At 39.1% G+C, this 18,875-nt stretch overlaps 1 long non-coding RNA gene across 1 annotated transcript in view; it reads right to left on the bottom strand.

Moving 5' to 3' along the window:
- Positions 1-18,635, bottom strand: part of LOC119873431 — a 38,507-nt gene extending 19,872 nt beyond the window's left edge. The window contains exon 1 of the long non-coding RNA XR_005364050.1: positions 18,582-18,635. This is a non-coding gene — a long non-coding RNA (uncharacterized LOC119873431). The remainder of the gene's footprint in view (positions 1-18,581) is intronic.
- Positions 18,636-18,875: the final 240 nt, after the last annotated feature.

The raw sequence follows: 18,875 nt of genomic DNA, 5'->3' as shown, positions 1-18,875 counted from the left end.
TAATATCTCACAAAACCTCCGAGGAATAGCCTGGTACCATTACTCTGAGCACTGTCTTTACTGCCACTGAGCTGCCAATTCCTATAACTAGGTTGCATAGATGTGCAATGGGATTCACAAATGGAGGAGTATAGTTGCTAGAAATGATGACTTTTGCTTGTCCTATGCACCTAAACACTCACTCCATAGTCAAAGGATGCAATAAGAGTTGCAGGAAGTGGCTAGAGTTCCACGCCTGCTCTCAGGTTCTTCCCCATCCCGCCCCATTCTGAGTCAGGCTTCTGGCCAAAATCGCTCCATCCAAGGCTGCACTCATCCTGCCTGTGAGGATGCAAGAGTTTGCAGCTGTCCTTAAAAGGGTTAGAGGCGGACAGGGGCAGTGAGATAGCTACACATTTTAGAACATTTTCTTCCTCTAGTAACTATTATTGGCCATTTAGCCATTTTCCCATTATCTCTAGTTCCCTTTGCCTGTTCTCCCACACTCGTTTAAACCTGATATTTGATACTAGCCTTTCTAACTCTCAGCCCCATTACCAAGCTGCTGTTTTCATCCTCCAAGGTTAAAACAGTCTCTGCAAGCAATGATGTTATTATTAATTATTATCAATATTAATATATCTATTTATATTGACCGATAGTTTCTATGCCTCTTACCTCTCTTTGAAATTACTGATGTTGGGCAGCTCGGGTGGCTCAGTGGTTTAGCGCTGCCTTCAGCCCAGGGCATGATCCTGGAGACCCCAGGATCGAGTCCCACGTCGGGTTCCCTGCATGGAGCTTGCTTCTCTCTCTGCCTGTGTCTCTGCTTCTCTCTCTCTCTCTCTCTCTCTCTGTCTCTTTTTATTTATGAATAAATAAATATTTTTTAAAAAAGGAATCACTGATGTTTTTCAAGGAGCTGTGTGTGCTTTTGTTCACAGCTGATCAAAATAGGCCAGAAAAAAATCAGGAAAGGTGACTTTCTGGGGCCCCCCAACATGCCAACAGCTCAGTAGCATCTTAGAGAAATAAAACCTGCTCTTGTCGCTGTCTCCTTAAAATTCTTCAAAATCCCTCCAGAGCATAAAGAGCACTTAATAATAATAACAGAGAACCTTTCTTGGGGATTCACATTGTGTGCACCTCAGTGCTAAATATTTTAACTCTGATTCTCAGAGCAAATCTACAAAGCAAATGGAATTATTAATCTGATGTTATCAGTGAAAAACTTGAGGTTTCAGGCTTTCCTACAGCTACAAAACTGGTATATGATGGAGCCAGCATTCAGACCCAGAGGCTGACTACTGGTTGGGCTTACCCACTAGGAAACTCTGCCTTATTGAAATCTGGATGAAGTGCCAACTCCTTACCTGGTCATATTAAGACCCTTTGAATTTAGGTCCCAAATTATCTTCCAAACACTTCTCCTATTACTCTTATTCTTGTAGCTGATATTCATTCACTCACCAAACATTTACTGAGCACCTGTTATATGCCAGGAACTGAGTTAAACATCACATAGCAGCCACCCAATCTGGCTCTAGACCATGAACTACATTTGTCCTACTTTGTCTGTGAGTTTATATGTATAGTCACTTTTGTCTGTAATGAGCTTTCCCTTCTTCTTTTTCTCTCTCCTTCTGGAAGAGTTTCTACATATGCTTTAAAGACTCAATTCTAATGTTATTTTCTCTACGAAGCCTTCTGCAGTTGATCTAGGCACAATGCTTCCTGGGCAGTCATTGCAGTTTATATATACATACCTTCTTTCTCCTCTCTAAATGGCTGCCTGTCTATCCATCTATCTACCTCCTACCTATATTCTGCTCTAGAATGTAAAGAACTTAATCTATTTCTTGCTAATCTTTCTGCTTCCTTGAAGAATGTCTGACATTTAGTAAATATTCTGGAATAGAATCAGCCCGCTAACTCTAACTGCTGAGACAAAATAAGGCTTATATCTGTGACATCCTTTAGACTACATTTTTAAGAGGCTTAGTCATGGGAACCCATCTTCAAGGGTCTTCAGTCTAGTTGGGAACAGCTGTACAAAAATGAAAATGCAAACACATTTATCAATGCTATAATAGAGACATACATATGGTGGCAAAGGAAAATAGAAATGGAAGTTATGAATGTCTCCTAGAGGAATCTGGAAATACTTCTTACAGGAAATGATTATTATGCTAAAGCATAGATGGCAAGTAGATCTTAACTAGGTTGACAGCAGAGTGAGCACCTTTTAGGACACAAATATTCAGAAACACATGTGAGCAAGGTCTACCCAGGGACCTAGAAGGTAAGTGTCTGAGGAGAATGAAATGGAATAGGGCCACATTGTAAAGGGACTAACAGATCATGAGAAGGGGCTTTGATTTTTTTCTGCCAAAGTAAAGATAAAGGGTCTGATTACTCATTTCCAGTAAGAGAGGAGTGCTCCCCACCAGCAAAGAGAAATGTTCTGACACCAGCTGGGTATCCTACAATTCAACTCATTTCTGACCCTCTGTATGGAGATACTATCAGATACCACAGGCAAAGGATTCAATCCCACAAGTCTGCCCTCCCACCCCCACCTCAGATGCCAGTGGCAAGTCCAGCCTATAACTTATACTTCTGATGAACTGGTAATAAATTAGAGGTTCCCACAACACCCTCCTCAGGTTTGACTGATTTGCTGGAGCCGTACCCAGAATTCAGAGAAACACTTTACTTACCAGATTGCTGGTCTACTATAAAAGGATAGAACTCGAGAACATCTAGATAGAGGAGAAGCATAGGGCAAGGTGTGGGGGAAAAGGTGTAGGGTTCATGCCCTCTCCAGGTGTTCACAGGCCTGGAAACTCTCCAAATCACCTCCTTTTAAGTTTTTATGGAGACTTCATTGCATAAACATGCTTGACAAATTCATTGGTCATTGGTGATTGGCTCAACCTCCAGACTCTCTCGCTTCCCCAGAGGTCAATGTGTGGGGCTGGAAGTTCCAATCCTCTAATTACATGGATGGCTCCACTGGAAACCAGCCTCCATCCTTAGGTGCTTTCCAAGATCTATCTCATTATCTCAACAAATGGTACCTTTGTTGCTCTCCCCACTTAGGAAACTCTGAGGGTCTTAGGAGCTCTGTGTCAGAAACAGGGTCAAAGACCAAATATATGCATTTTAAATCACAATATTACAAAAGGAAATTATGAAACATTTTACATTTAAGATGGAGTAATCAAATGTCCAGCCATAAAGATAACTCCAACAATAGTATAAAGGATAGAATTTTTAGAGTAGATCTAATTTAGCATCCAGGAACCTGTTATCACTCCTCCCCTTTTTGCACAAAGAGTTGACTTTTTAAAAGGGTAGAGAATCCCTCACTGTATGGAGAAGCATAAAGTCTCTGGCCAAGTCACCTGGCTCCTGCTGCTCTTGGAGTCTTTCGGTCTTAAGTCACTCTCTGCTCCTGTGGTCTCCTCACTTGTTTGCCAAGGAAATTTCGGGTTTTCCTTTGCACACCCTCTATTTAAGGAAAGCCTAATCATCCTTATCTGGGTCCCCAAAGATTTCTAAACTTTCCATTCTCAGTATACAAAAATATAAATCCCCCATTCTAAGACATTCTTTATTCGTTAGGATGAGGATTATTTTGCTTGCAAGTGACAGAAACCCAATTAGCTTATGTAAAAAATTGAATTCATTTTCTTATTAAATCAGAAAATCCCAGAGGGCTGAATCTGGCCAGGTAAAACTAAGAGCAGGATTTCAAATTGTCACCTGGACACTCTCTCCTCACTTCTTGGTTCTGCCATCATCTTCCCTTATTTTCACATATTCTTTCTTCATATGGTAACAAGTGGTGACTAGTAGCCCTAAGCTAACATGTTCCTCACAGCCTTCGTCTCAGGGGAATGTGTAGGATACTCTACCCACAAGCTGCTGTACCAATCCTTCACAATGTTGTTCATCAGTATCATTTGGATATATATACTTAGTACTGGGCCAATCTCAGTGTCCAGAGGAGTATAAAGTCTCAGGATAAACCTGCTGGCAGTGACCTGAAAGGGGCTTATATCAACTTTAGATAGCCAATTCCATGCTCCTCTCCCCAGTTCACATTTAGTGATTTCATATTGGAAGACTGAAGCAGCCATGATGGGAAGGTTGGAGACAGAACTAAAGCAAATGAAAAAATCAGGATTTTCTCATTTGGAAAGGCAAACTGTTGGCACACCACATGTCACAGGCTCATCCTTTTTTTTTTAAGGAAATAATGTGTTATATGACTGACCTGTCTACCAAGATCACATAGAATAGGAAAAGTTCCAAAATCAAAGGTACAAATGACAGAACAGACAAATGCAGTGTCCAGTATCTATCACATTCAAGTCTTTTTCTCTGTTTTTTCAGTCAAAAATGGCAAATCCTACTTTTTTGAGGGCTTAAAGTATAGTTTTCCATGTCACTTCAAATGTACACATCCCAGGGACCTGTTCTTCAGAGAACAGAAGAGAAGAACTAGAAACAAGACATATCCTCTTGAGCTCTCTCCCCCAGAATTGATTGACTGGAAAAGGCGAAGATTCATAACAATCACCTCACTCAATAGAAGTATTACTCAACACATTATAGAAGTTTAAAAAATATTCCTTGAAATACTACAACCAATAGTCATCTTACATCCATCAAATGTGTTATATTTGTAGGCTTTGTTAACTGGATCAGAGCCAAGCTGGCCATTATTTAGACTAAGGTAATACCTTTCCCTGAGATATCTTAGGATATCCTAACTTTCCAGAAGTTATGGAAACAAACAACAAACACATTCTGGGGACTGCTTGGGGATTGGTATTTCTGTGCCTCACCCAACACCAGACAATACAACAGAAGAAAGTAGCCGTCACTGATCACCAAAATTGGAGAGGATATTAAAGATGAACTTCCTAGAAATGAAGGCTCTTCCTGCTAGTCAGTATGTACAGACTCGGAACCCATAGATTTGGTTTCTTGCTAAAGTGTGACCATGGTATTAATCACCAGCCAGGGAAGTCTGTGATATTTGAGTTAAAAGCTAATATCATTTAATAGGGTTTAAAGATGGTGAAAACTACAGAAAAATTTATCATATGACTTTCTGTTTCCATCATGAAACTTGAGGCTATAAATTCTCCTGATTATGCAACTTTGTGCACAAAATCCTTCATAACTTGCTCATTTTCCTGGAAGGTAAAGGGTTAACTCTGATTTGGCATGATATCCCTGTGGTTGGAACCCTGCATCTCTCTAGTCTGATTTCCTTCTTCTTTCTCCTGTATATCCTGAAACACGGTCTTCTCAGTCAAAGAACGGACAGTGTCCATGGCTTCATACTTGTAAATATGTTCTTCCCTCTGCCTGGGATGCTATACAAGCCCTTACTCTCTCGGCGTGGTAACATCTTTTTCATCCTTTAAGAAACAACTCAGTATTTATCTTTTCTGACCCTATTCCCTCCTTGTTCACCCCTTTGTGCCTAAACCTGCTTGTAAGGGGTGTTAGGCTTAACGTCTCCTCTCAATACCCAATTAGAGTATCCATCACAATGATGATGTTTTGAATGCTAGTACATCTTATTGACTAGATCATGAGTTCCTTGAGAATAGGGGCTACTGAGTAATCCTTCTCTGCATTCCTGGAGCATCATGCAGTGTGGGTTACCTAGTATGAATTTCATAAATGTGATCAATTTGAATAGTTAACAATATGGTGTTTAAACTCTTTAAAAATATTACAAGCTCTACCAAGAAATATTTTTTACGTTTAATATTTTTAAATAATAATCACTGTCCAGACTTTTAACATCCATGTTAAGATATTATATTATTTTCAAGGCCATGTGTAAGTAGAAATTTTAGGAAAGACTATAAATTGTTTTATTATTATTTTTAAACACTATTCATCAAGCAGGAAGGATGTCCCAAAGTGTAGTAAAACATGTTACCAAATACTATAATGAATTGATTCTAGATAAAGGAGACAAATTGAATTGCTAATTATGAAGTTCATGTCAACAGAGCAATGGCCATTCAGTAGATAAATGAGTGGGAAAATAATTCTTCAGTTACATGAGAAAAATATCACCAAGGAAATTCTAGCTGTACCAGAAATTAATCACAATAATTTGCAAATCATTTCAAATTCCAAAGGTTCAGTGATTTTTTTCAAAGGAAGAATAACATTTTAATGGTGGAAACCTTCCTGTAGGAAAGAGGAATGTTAAAACAAAATTACTTTCTTTAGAAGAAATGGATATATATATATATATATATATATATATATATATATATTCAATCCAAGAGTTGAATTCATCTTACAAAGGGTGGTTTTGAGACTATATTGATCTCACTGACATGTAAAAACGCACAATGTTAATTTTCAGAAGCATGCTATGCTGAAATTAAAGGCTTTACATATTTGTTTGCTATTCTTATTGTCCATTAATGTTATGGCTGAATATTGAATGTGGAGGAACATGAAATATAGTAAATAGATGGCTCACCGAGATGCTGCTGCTGAATATTGTATTGACACTAATCCATCAAGATCAAAAACAGATGGAGGCTCACTAGTTATACCTGATAGCCCAAGTCTTACCCTTCTCCAATTTCATCACTGTCAGACTTACTTGCTAAATTTATTTATTTTTTTAAAGATTTTATGTATTTATTCATGGGAGACACACAAAGAGAGGCAGAGACACAGGCAGAGGGAGAACCAGACTCCATGCAGGGAGCCCGATGTGGGACTCGATCCCGGGAACCCGGATCACACCCTGAGCTAAAGGCAGATGCTCAACCACTGAGCCACCAAGCATCCCTAAATTTAAATTAAATGTTTACCAAGCTCTTAATATGAACAAAGTATTGTGTAGAGCATAAAGTTGAAACAAGACATAGTCCTTCCCCTCAAAAGGCAAATAATCCAAAAGGAAAAGATGAATACATTTACAAGCTCATTCCAATAAACATACATTAAGTACCTGTTGTTTCCAAAGCACTGTACCAATATCTATACCAGAGAGGTAAAAATGACCTCATTACTGGAAATGTGATTCTGATAGGAAGGATACCTAATTTCTACTACATACTATTTGTCCCCTTTGGTGAAATTGAGATTTTTATCTGTAACAATCTTGCTTAAAGTGGCTAAGAAAATTTCTCTTAGTATTGGAAAGTGAAGTCATAGAAACCAGCATTCATCAAAGACATGGAAAAACTCATGTAAACAAGAAGTAAGTTCTGTAACCAATGCTGCAGTTTACATGGAACTTGGCAAGGCTTACCATGCTCATGAATGATTACACATCTAAGTTACTGGAAATACATTATAGATAGGATATTTCTCAAATTAATGTGTTCAAAGCCAAATGATCAATGAAAAGTGGGAAAGACTCACCGGTATCACAAACTCATTAGAACCACAAAGCTTAATGGGGCAAAACAAATAGATTAATATGTATACCAACTATGTTAGTGAGCATAGGCTAGACTGAACTATAGTAACATTTGTTCTGAAATCTCTGTGGCTTAATGCAATAAAGACATATTGAGAAGCTGCCTTACTTGAAGTGATTCTTTGAATCTGGCTGGTTATTTTTTTAAATTAATTTATTTATTTGAGAGAGAGAGAGAGAGAGAATTAGCCCAAGGAAGGGCAGAAAGAGAGGGAGAGAGAAACTTTAGCAGACTCTTCACTGAGCTCAGAGCCTGATCTGGGGCTTGATCTAATGACCCTGAGATCAGGACCTGAGCTGAAACCAAGAGTCGGGTGCTTAACTGGCTACACCCCCCCAGGAGCCCCAATTCTGGATGTTTTGAATTTGTTAGGATGCCATATCTACATGTTGCTTCTGTGGGAAAAAGAAAAATTAAGAATTGAACACCAACTCTTAAAAATTTCATCCTGAAAGTGACATTAGTCATTTCCCCCATATTCCATTAGGCAGAGAACCACATGGCCCTGCCCAACTTCAAGGGGACTGAGAGGAATATAGAAGAGTACATGGCTATTCAATAATCAGTCAATGCTTGCACCACATGACAATTACCAAGTGTAAGGAAGAGATGGAGGCACTGCTGACAGTTAATAGAAGAGAGTGGCAGGCAACTATTGAAAAAGAGCATACACTGTGTTGGACAGGTGAAGACAAGCAGAAATTTGCCTTAGATCCAGGGAATTCTGGTACTGCAGGAAGAGAAGAGCAAGTGCCACGGATGAGTCCATAAGATCAATACATAGACTAATCACTAGAGTTCAGATAAAACTCTCACCCAAGTTAAAGAACAAGTAACTTTAAAAAAACAAAATCAGGGACAATGGTACTTGTAAAACACAATTTAAAGTGCTGGGTTACCAAAATTTCACTGAGATTTGATTGCTCCAAACCAAGAGGCCCATAGTAGGATCCACCCAGGAGCTGAATTTGTAAGTTACTCAGATGATTAATATGTAGCCAGCCCATGGATCTCATTTTGAGAAACTACTGGCCCAATAAATGAGCCAAGTTAGAACTGGCACAGAAAGCAAAGCAAAATAACAAGAGCCAAAACAACAAGCTTTGTTAAATTTCGTAAAATTGATAAATAACAGTACTAAATGGGGGCTCAAGTTGAGTGTAAACTACAATTGCCAAGGGTCTAAAGTGGGTCATCCAATAAATTTGTGGAATAGTTGTATTATATTTTTATAATTAATCTTAATGTAGGATAAATGGCTGTTTTCCTTTTTTCAAAATTGGCTCTTCCAAATATTTCTAACTATAAAAGTATCAGGGCTCTACCTTCTTTTGAGTAGTTATGTTCCTCCTTATTTTAAGGATTCCATGCTCCCATATTTGGGGAGTTTAAGAACTGAGAAGGTCAAAAGGAGAATTCTCTCAACTCTCAGTTAAGAGTTGTCTATAGTAATAGTGAGGAAGTAGAGGAAGGCACAAGGATCCAGGACACTGGCCAAAGAAATCTCCTATAATTACAAATCCATATGAGAAGGGATGACCAAAATTAAAATCTCAGTAGGGACACAAACATATACCAGCTCAAACCAGGAGAATAATAGGATCAGAGGTGTGCTAGTCTGTATCCTAGCTAAATCCAACTGGCTGGGAATCCATAGCAAGGAATCAGAGGCACAGTTTACTCCATGGCTCTTGAGGCAGATGCAGCAGCCATGATAGCAGATCTACCTGACACTGGAATATGAAAAACAAAAAGTCAGATATACATATACAACATGAAATAAATACTAAACTTGATATGTGAGTCATGCAGTTGAGTATTGTTGCTAACTAAAAAATTATGTACCTTGGAGTAGTGGGAACTAGCCAAGGAAGAAAATGAACTAGTGAAAGAATGAAGTTGGACCCTGTCTTACATCATACAGAAAAATTAACTCAAAATAGTTTAAAACCTAAATGTAAGACCCCAGCATATAAAACTCCTTGCAGAAAATGTAAAAGAAAGATTTCATGGCATTGGATTTGGCAATGATTTCCTGGATAGAACACCAAAGCACAGGTAACCCAAGCAAGCATAGACTAATGGGCCTACATCAAATTTATGAATTTTGTGGATTCTTAGAGAGTAAAAGGCAACCTATAGAATGAAAAAATATATTTGCAGATCATATAATTAATAAGGGGTTTATATTCAGAATATATGAAGAGCTAGTTGTAAACTAATTAGAGAGCTAGTTGTAAAGCAAACAAAAAAATGAAGGAAACAAGTTAGTTTTGAGTAATCTTTTATGTTTCTCCCTCTATTATCTCCCCACTATATTTTCTCTCGTATCTATCTATCTATCTATCCACATATATATGTGTATGTAAACAATATTTGTATATGAACTCTGGAAGATGACTAGTGAAGTCTTAGAGTTTCTTCAAACAGAGCAGATAATCACTGGTCAAGAGACTCTGTGAAGTGAATTTACAATCCATCTAAGTGGTACTGTGATCGAATTCAGAATATCTAGAAAAGTACATGATCCTTAGACTATTTTTCCTGAAATAATACTTCTTTTAGCCCATGTAGACGGATGACATGCCCAATACAGGCAATTTAAGGAAGAAAATGAAGATGGGATGCCTGGGTGGCTCAGCAGTTAAGCATCTGCCTTTGGCTCAGGGCATGATCCTGGAGTCCAGGGTTTGAGCCCTATATCAGGCTCCCTGTGTGGAGCCTGCTTCTCCCTCTGTGTCTCTGTCTTTCTGTGTGTGTGTCTCTCATGAATAAATAAATAAAATCCTTTTTTTAAAAGGAAGAAAATGAAGATATGAATATCTATAGAGCATTTTCTCTGTGCCAAGCACTGTATTGATTCCTTCATAACCCACTTTATTAAGTTTGGATTGTGCTTCCTGGTGAGAGCTTAAACCTCTACTCTTTGGTGCAATACACATTACCTTTGGATACTTACCAAGCTTGGCTTCCTATCATAAGTGGTGAGCAAACCATCAGTGGTATCACTGAGGGGGGATGTTACTCAACCATCAGATGAAGAGCAATTCAAAGGGTGCTCAAAGATATGCAAAGCTGTTTTGGACTTGACTCACAGCCACAGAAGGCACCTGGGCATGCTGGTGTGCTGAATTAATGACAGCTTCATCAGTCTTCCCTGAGCTGGGCAGTAAATACACAGGCAACCAGGTGACCTAATAAACATTCTAGAAATTCCTTTCAAGCTAAAAATAAAAAGGAATACAGCATAAGGAGAGAATCCATGGAGTAGAGATGAGATGGAAATTATTCTCCCAACTAAACATGAAATGTGTGGTAGGAAATGAGCAATCACCCCTCCTTCAAAGTAGTTCTACATTATGTGAGCATATAAATGTATTTTAATAGAGCTGGCCCAAGTTATATGTCAGACAACCTCTTTTAGAATTACCCATAGCACATTCTCTGGCAATTTTTGGTCATTTAAAGATAGATTGGAACTTGGAAAACAATCACTTTGCCCTAATGGAAATTTTATTGACTTTGGAATTAAACAATTCTGAGTGTGACTTTACACTGAGAAGCTTATTGGAATGACAACTAGAAACTGGGGATTATCACAGGATGACTGTTCCTGCCTTGAAAGTTGTTGGAAAACACACAATTCAGAGACTTAACATACTTAGTAAGTCCTATCCATTATTGTTTTCATGAAAAAAATTAAAAACAAATCACATGACTGATAAAGTTGAGCAATACAATTCAGCAACCGAATGTAAGATGAGCAACTTTTCTGTTTTTGATTTATAACTTCCCCCAGGGTCATACTGAAGGAAGAATCCCCAATATTTTGCATAGTAATAGTTAACACAGTGAGTCCATTTACGATAAGGGAATAGGTACTAGCCTTCAGGAGCATCGATTTTTAAGAGCACCATTATTTTGGATGCTTGAGTACTGGAATACTTGTTCAAAGAGCACTCTCTGTGATTTATAGTCAACCCAAGTTCCCAGAAACAGGCTCGGGGACACAAGGATCCCATGCAGACTGGCCTCTGAGGAATCCAATCTGAGGACTTTTGCAAACAGGTACGGTTTGGCTGGCAGGATGTTACCTGAACACAAGACTCAATCTGTGAGCTTCGTTCTTTCCCCCCTGGTGAAAAGAATCTCTCTGCTTTTATTCTCCTTCCCAGGGACTCAGAAACAGATCTGTTTGAGGAGACTGCAGCAACCAGCCAAGGAAAATTGAAGCCACCCTGCTGAAATGAGAGTGCAGGATGGCATTCTTTTTTGGACATTTTAACCATTTTTTTTTTTGAGGTCTGATCAACATGTAAAGAAGTGGACATATTTAGTGCATACAACTCCATGAATTTGGGGCTCCTTAGACACCCATGAAATCATCACCACTATCAAAGTCATAGGCACTTCCATCACCTCCCAAACTTTGCTCTTGCTCCCTTTGTTATTACTATTATTATTATTAATGGTAAGAACACTTAACAGAAAGTCTATCTACCTTCTTTGCAAATTTTAAGTATACAATACCATTAGCTATTACAGTATATAATGCTGTCACTTAATTATACAATACCACTAGCTATACACTATTGTTAGCTTATACAAGATAAATAAATTCTGGAGATCTACTATATAGCATAATGCCTATAGCTAACAATACTGTGTTGACTGGCACTCTCTAACGGCCCTTGACCTCGTTCCTGGTTTTCTAAGTGACTGAGATCCCTCCCATGTGACATGAAACTGGCTCCTAGGCAGCAAGGCTGTGTCCCTATACCATTTGGATGCTGGAAGTGGAAGATGTTAGAAAACATGGGGAAGTAGGACAATGAGTGAACAACATCTCCTCTTAAAGGTATATGCTGTGGCAATGAACTTGTCCAAAATCTCAGTTCAGGTCACCACAGCAAGCAAATAGGAAGTGCTAGCCAATTTTCACTTTAATAATTGTGATCACCCAGTAGCACTCTGAGATTAGCTCCAAAGGTTAACAAGACAGGGGGCTGGAGGTACAAGGGAAGGAGCTGACCACATTTGGTACAATTTCAACAAAAAAATCATTCACTTGTATAACAGTTCAGTGCATGGTGTTTGCTATCCAGCCCATCATGCCCCTAGGGCTTTTATTATAATTTTTCACCAGTTAGAAATGAATAAACCAAGACCTGGAGGGGACTGGGGACTTTTCCAAGGTAAATGTAACAAGGAAGTATTAGAGTGAGGATAAAAACTCAGAGTGCTAGAGGCAGACTCTTGGTTTATCATCCTCATCCACTGGCACCTATGGCCAATGCTGCAGCCACTCCTTCCACCCCCACTGCTGCTCCCAGAAGCTCCCTAGTATGTAATAATAATCCCAAGTCATAATGATAATTTTCATCATAAGCTGTGTGCTTCTTGTGCACCAGGCTGTGCTCAACGTATTATATAAATTACCCCCGTGTAATTCTCAAAACAACCTGTGAAAGAGGTATGATCATTGTCTTCATTTTTGAAATGCAAACCACATGAGGTTGTTAAGAACTTGCCCGAGATGAAAGAGTCAAGATTCAGCCCTGGTCTCTTTGATTTTAGCACCCAGGAATATAAATCTTACATACTTGTAGTCAAGAGACTCCTCTGCTTTCCTCCTACCCCACCAGTCTGGGGATTTCCAACAGCGTCACTCCCTCTTTGGAACTTCCCCTTCAGCTTCCAATTGCCCATTTTTAACCTCTGGGAACTAAGAAGGAAGGGAGACATAAAGAGTCGAGGTTTCCAGAGTCTCCCCACAAAAGATAGTCTTTTTCTTTATCCTTTCCATTGCATAGCAAATATTTTTCCTCCTTTTATTTCACCCTTTTGCTATATACCTGTCTGAGGAATCCATGGGCTTAATAAAATAGCCCCAAACAACGTAAAAAAACACAGCTGGGTGAAAATGGAGTTGTAGGAAACAAAGTACCTCTGGCTGTGAGAGATTCCTGGAACTGTTTCCTCAGGTTACCTTTAGTACTCACTTTAGTCTGTGAACCGAGAGTCCTCTGTGGCCAGCGCAACCCATTATTTTATTTCAGTGTTTCACAAGTGGGCCCAGATTTTTTCAGGGCTCTGACATCTTAATGAATCGAATTTCCTGGCTTTCCCATATACTTGTCTTCCTCTTTTGTGCACCTTTTACTAAAAGGCAGTATGCATGATCTTAGAGTCTTAGGGTGAACCCCAGTTTCTCTGTGTGGTCCCAATATTTGGAGCTTGGATTTCTCTCAAGTAGGAAGGGTTTGTGAAAAGTCAGCTTCCAAGCAAGCAAAAGAGAGTTGTCTGAAAGTCAGAGGTTCTGGATTCTAAGTATCTCCTTCATTTTATTCAGATGTCTGTGGTGGGGCACCTGGGTGGCTCAGCCCATTAAGTGTCTGCCTGCAGCTCAGGTCATGATCCCAGAGTCCTGGGATCCAGCCCCACACCATCAGGCTCCCTGCTCAGTGGAGAGCCGGCTTCTCCCTCTCCCTCTGCCCCTCCCTCCCCTTGCTCTCTCTCAAGCACTCTCTCTTTCTCTCTCAAATAAATAAAATCTTAAAAACAAAACAAAAGAAACCATCTGTGAAGTGCTTGTCCCTTGCCAGTTGCTGTGCTGCTGCCTATGTGAACTGCTCACAGTCCCTTTCCTTATCTGTAACATGAAATGGTCAGGCTGGAAAATCTCTTGGGTGTTTTCCAGCTCTTCTATTCCTGGCCACATAACGAGAAACTCATGAGGATGGTCAAACGTGGTACTGTGCTGCTTGTTTAGATGTGGGCCTGTATTTATTTAGTGGTGTGAGAAGCTATGGAAGACAGGCTTGGAGAGAGTATGACAGAGATAAAGAGACAGATTAGAATCTCCAATTTCCTCTCCACCCCTTCCTTCTGTACTTCATTTTCTACTGATACTTTGAGTCTTCCCTAGGGATGGAAGTGGAGTCATTACTGTCATCATGTGACATCTGATAATGTAGGCAAAGAGGCTTATGAGTCTGCTTCCTTCTTTTAACTGGGATACCCCATAGCAGTATGAATAGAGGGTGAGCTTAGGGCACTGAATTATCCTTTGGAATGATTTGTGATCCTCATTTTCTCTGCCATTAACTTAACTCAGGCTCTTATCAGCTCATTCCTGTATTAATACAACAGAGAAATTTAGCTGGGCTTCCTGCCTCATTTCCTTTTACTGTCCCCATTCCGACTAATCCACAGTGTGTTTCTGCTTTTACCTTTAATTCCAAACTCATAACCCTTCACTAGCTCCCTTTTTCCTCTCATTCCTGGACTATCCTTTCTCATTTGTCTCCCCACTGGAGATGAGCCCTCTACTGCACACTTTCTATTTAAAGCTCAAGGGTCATTCCCACCCCCTTCTTTTTCTACCAAGTGTCATCCTCCCTATTCCTCAAAGCCCAATCCATGTCTTTGCTTCATTATGAAAATTACTCAGACTATCTTAAAACTTACCTATCTGAGACACCTGGGTGGCTCAGCGGTTGAGCATCGGCCTTCAGCTCAGGGAGTGATCCTGGAATCCCAGGATTGAGTTAGGCATTGGGCTCCCTGTGAGGAGCCTGCTTCTCTCCCTGCCTATGTCTCTACCTCTCTCTGTGTAATTCTCATGAATAAGTAAATTAAAAAACAACAACAACAAAAAAAAACCCTTACCTATCTTACTTTTTTCTACACCCCAGCTGCAATAAACAAACAGTATTAATTTACCTATTAGTTGCAAATATACATTTTTGAGTCTGGCAATATTTACATGAACAGGCAAGCAAAGTTTTTAGGTTTCTTTCTATGTAATACAGTAAATATTAATATCCTTTACCTGGACTTCAAAATTCATATTGTGTGTGTGCGTGTGTGTGTGTGTGTGTGTAACTTTAAGGCTTTTCTCATGAAACAATTTTGTCAATGGTTAACTCCTTATGATATTTTCTATTGTACTCCATGTGTATAAAAATGATGATTGCTAATCCACAAAATTGATTTCATAGCCCACTAGTTAAGACAGAAGTTTGAAAGCATTGACTTGGAGGAGACAGACGTGTTTCCCTTGCTACTCCAAGTGTGCTCTCTGGACCTATAGCACCAATATCACCTGGTGCTTGTTAGAAATGCAGAATCTCAGGCTCTGCCCCAGATCCACTGAATCAGAGTCTACAATTCTTATGCTTAATTATAGTGCGAAAAGCACTGATGAAAACAACTACATATAAAACATGAGAAATGCTAAATGGACATATGCTTGGGGGTTGGGAGAAGAGGCAAAGCCAAAAGGCCAGCTTTTATTGAGACAGACAGTGGCCTGGGTTCCTTCACATAACTTGTCAGCTTTATCTCTTAAAACAATTCTACAAGTAAGATGGATATTATTATACTCATTGTCTGAGAGGAGAATACTAAGGCTGAGAAAGATTAAGAGCCTTGGCCCAGCTCATACCATTAATGAAACTGAGGCACAGATGAGAAATCCTATTTGCAAAGCATATATCCAATAAAGGGAGCATATGCAAAATATACCAAGAACCTTAAAACTCAATAATAAGAAAATGACCCAATTAAAAAAATGGACAAGAGATCTGAATAGACACTTCAACAAAGATCTACAGGTGGCAAAGAAGCACATAAAAAGATGTTTAATATCATATATCATTAGGGAATTTAATCAACAATGAAATTAAATTAAACAACAGTGAAATATCACTACACATCTAATACAATGGCTAAATCTGAAAACACAGATGACACCAAGTGCTGGCAAGAATGTGGGACCACAGAAACTTTCATTCTTTGCCGGTGAAAATGACAAATGGTAATGATACTGGAAAACAGTTTCTTACAAAGCTAAACATAGTCATATCATATAAGCCAATAGTCTTATTCCTAGACATTTACCCAAATAAACTGAAAATTTATTTCTCATAACTGTTTATAGCACTTCATTCATAATTCATAATTGTCAATACATGAATGCAACAAGATGTCCTTCAGTGGATGAATGGATAAATAAACCAGTACATCCAGACAACAGAATGGTAATCAGCATTAAAGAGGAATGAGCTACCAAGCCATGAAAAGACATGGAAGAAAATTGAAAACATATGGCTAAGTGAAAGAAGCTAATATGAAAAGGCTAGGTACTGCATGACTCCAACTCTATGACATTCTGGAAAAGGCAGAAGTATGAAGACAGTAAAATATTAGTGGATTTTAGGGCCTCAGGGGCGGAGAAGGCAGGATAAATAAATGTTATCACAAGGCATGTTTAGAATAGTGAAACTTCTATATGATTCTATAATGGTCAAAATATGATATTAAACATCTGTCCAAAGCTAAACAATGGTGTAGCTCAAGCATGAACTCTAACATAAACTACAGGCTCTAGTTTATAATTATATATCAGTACTGGCTCACCAATTACAGCGAATGGACTATACTAATACAAGATGTTAAAAACAGGAGAAACTGTGTAGGGAGAAGAAAAGGAATAAATGGAACCCTTTATGCTTTCTGCATAATTCTTTCTGTAAACCTAAAAACTGCTCTAAAAAAATTAAGTTTAGAAAATCAGAAGCAAAGCTAGAATTGGAACCCAGGCCTGTTTGATATGAGAGACGTGCCCCAAAAGGGCACTCAAAACTGTAAAGAAATGGAAGTAGGTTTTCCCCAGGTGAGAGCCGATCAAGAATGTGAGAGCGTCTGCCTGACTCTTAGGGTTTCCAAGAAAACAAACCCTCTCTGCAAAAACAGTGATGCAAACAGTGAATGTCCATGAAATAAATCCCAAAGAGAAATAAAGAAACCAGCTCCACACATATCCTTCCAAAGAATAAAAGAGGGAACATTTCCCAACCCATTTTAGGGAGACAGCATTACTCTGATTCCAAAATCAGACAAAGACACTACCAAAAAAATTCCAAAAGAAATTTTATGATTCAAGCAAACATGACCTTTTCTATTCTTCCCCACAAATGCTCAGCCATGGCTCAGAAAGACCCTCTGACTTTGTGTGAATTTCCAACAAAATAAACTCAATTACCAACAAGGAAGCCAGGAAACACAGCATCAATGACAGCACCATAAAACCTGTTAGTCCTCGATTTATGAGAGCAATAGAATATGTGAATAACATAAACCCCTATATCCCCGACCAAAGGTCCACCTCACTAAAACATAGGACTCCCCGCTAGCAAGCCATAAAGGCCACTCTTATAATGCTTTCTCCTGGTGAAAACATTGTGTTTGTAGAAGGATAAAGACACATCTGTGGTTTAGCTCTGTGAGCCTGATCCATCATGCTAGCACCTGTTTAATCTTGGAGTTGGTGGCACTATTCCTAGGAACGGTGTTGTAATTCCGATTGTCTCTGAAGAAATTAAGGAGAAATTAATGGCAATTATTCTTTTTGTTGCATAAATTTGAAAACTTCACAGAAACTCTTTAACACATGAAATATAAAAGTGTGTGACACCATGAGATACTAGTTATTCAGCTGTAGTAAATAAGAACTTACTTCAACAGCTTGTCTCTTCCTGGGTTATCTGAAGAAATTAAGGATAGTCAGCATTTTTCTCCTGCTCTATTACATCCAAAGAAAACATTCCTGCTAAGTAATAACTTGATTTAGGCTTAGGTGGTAGTCTATGTAGACTCCAAGCTTAGAGCTGTCCCATCTTATTGAATTATACTCAGACTGTAAGTAGAAAGTGAAAGGATCCCCGCCCCACCCAAAAGAAAAATGAGATCTAGCTTTCCTGCCCCAAGAGAAGTAATTTGAGAGCCCCAGGTATGTTCCACGACCATTTTTCTATTTTGCAATAGAAAAATGCAAAAATATCAATAGTTAAGGATATTAAGGAGACAAAGAGAATGCAAAAAAGAACAGTCTCTGTGAGGCCTGAAAATAGCCTAACCATATCAGAGACAGTAAATCAGTGGTAAAAATTCACGGTGCTGTTTTGAAAGCAAGGTCCTGCCTCCAAGCCCTGCATCCCCTGCTCTCAGAGCAGCCCCATAGCCTCTTCTGCTTGCCTGACAGTTACCTCTGCTTCATTATAATGTTAAAATCTCCACCCAAGGAAGAACACAAAACTCATTAACATAACATACCAGGTATGTGTAGGCATAAGATGCCTGTGCGACCTTCTGTCCACCTCTCCAACTGATGACAAAGCTCTCTGAATATTCATCCTGGCCCTAAATAAGAGAAACCCACTCACGTGACCCTGCTTGGAGAGTCACAGCTTTGGAAGTTATGCCCCGTGATCTCCTTACTTGCTGCAAATAAAGTTTCCTTCCTGTAACGACTCCACCTGGTGCAGTCTCCCGGAAAATCACCAAGGAGCAAACTCAAGGTTAGTTCATCTTTGGCCAACTTTCCATTGTTCTGAATTAAAGAGAGTA

Source organism: Canis lupus, chromosome 9, assembly GCF_011100685.1.
Source record: "Canis lupus familiaris isolate Mischka breed German Shepherd chromosome 9, alternate assembly UU_Cfam_GSD_1.0, whole genome shotgun sequence".
In the NCBI taxonomy this organism is placed as follows: Eukaryota; Metazoa; Chordata; class Mammalia; order Carnivora; family Canidae; genus Canis; species Canis lupus.
The sequence above is the reverse complement of the archived record's forward strand: the minus strand, read 5'-3'. Positions and strand labels throughout refer to the sequence as shown.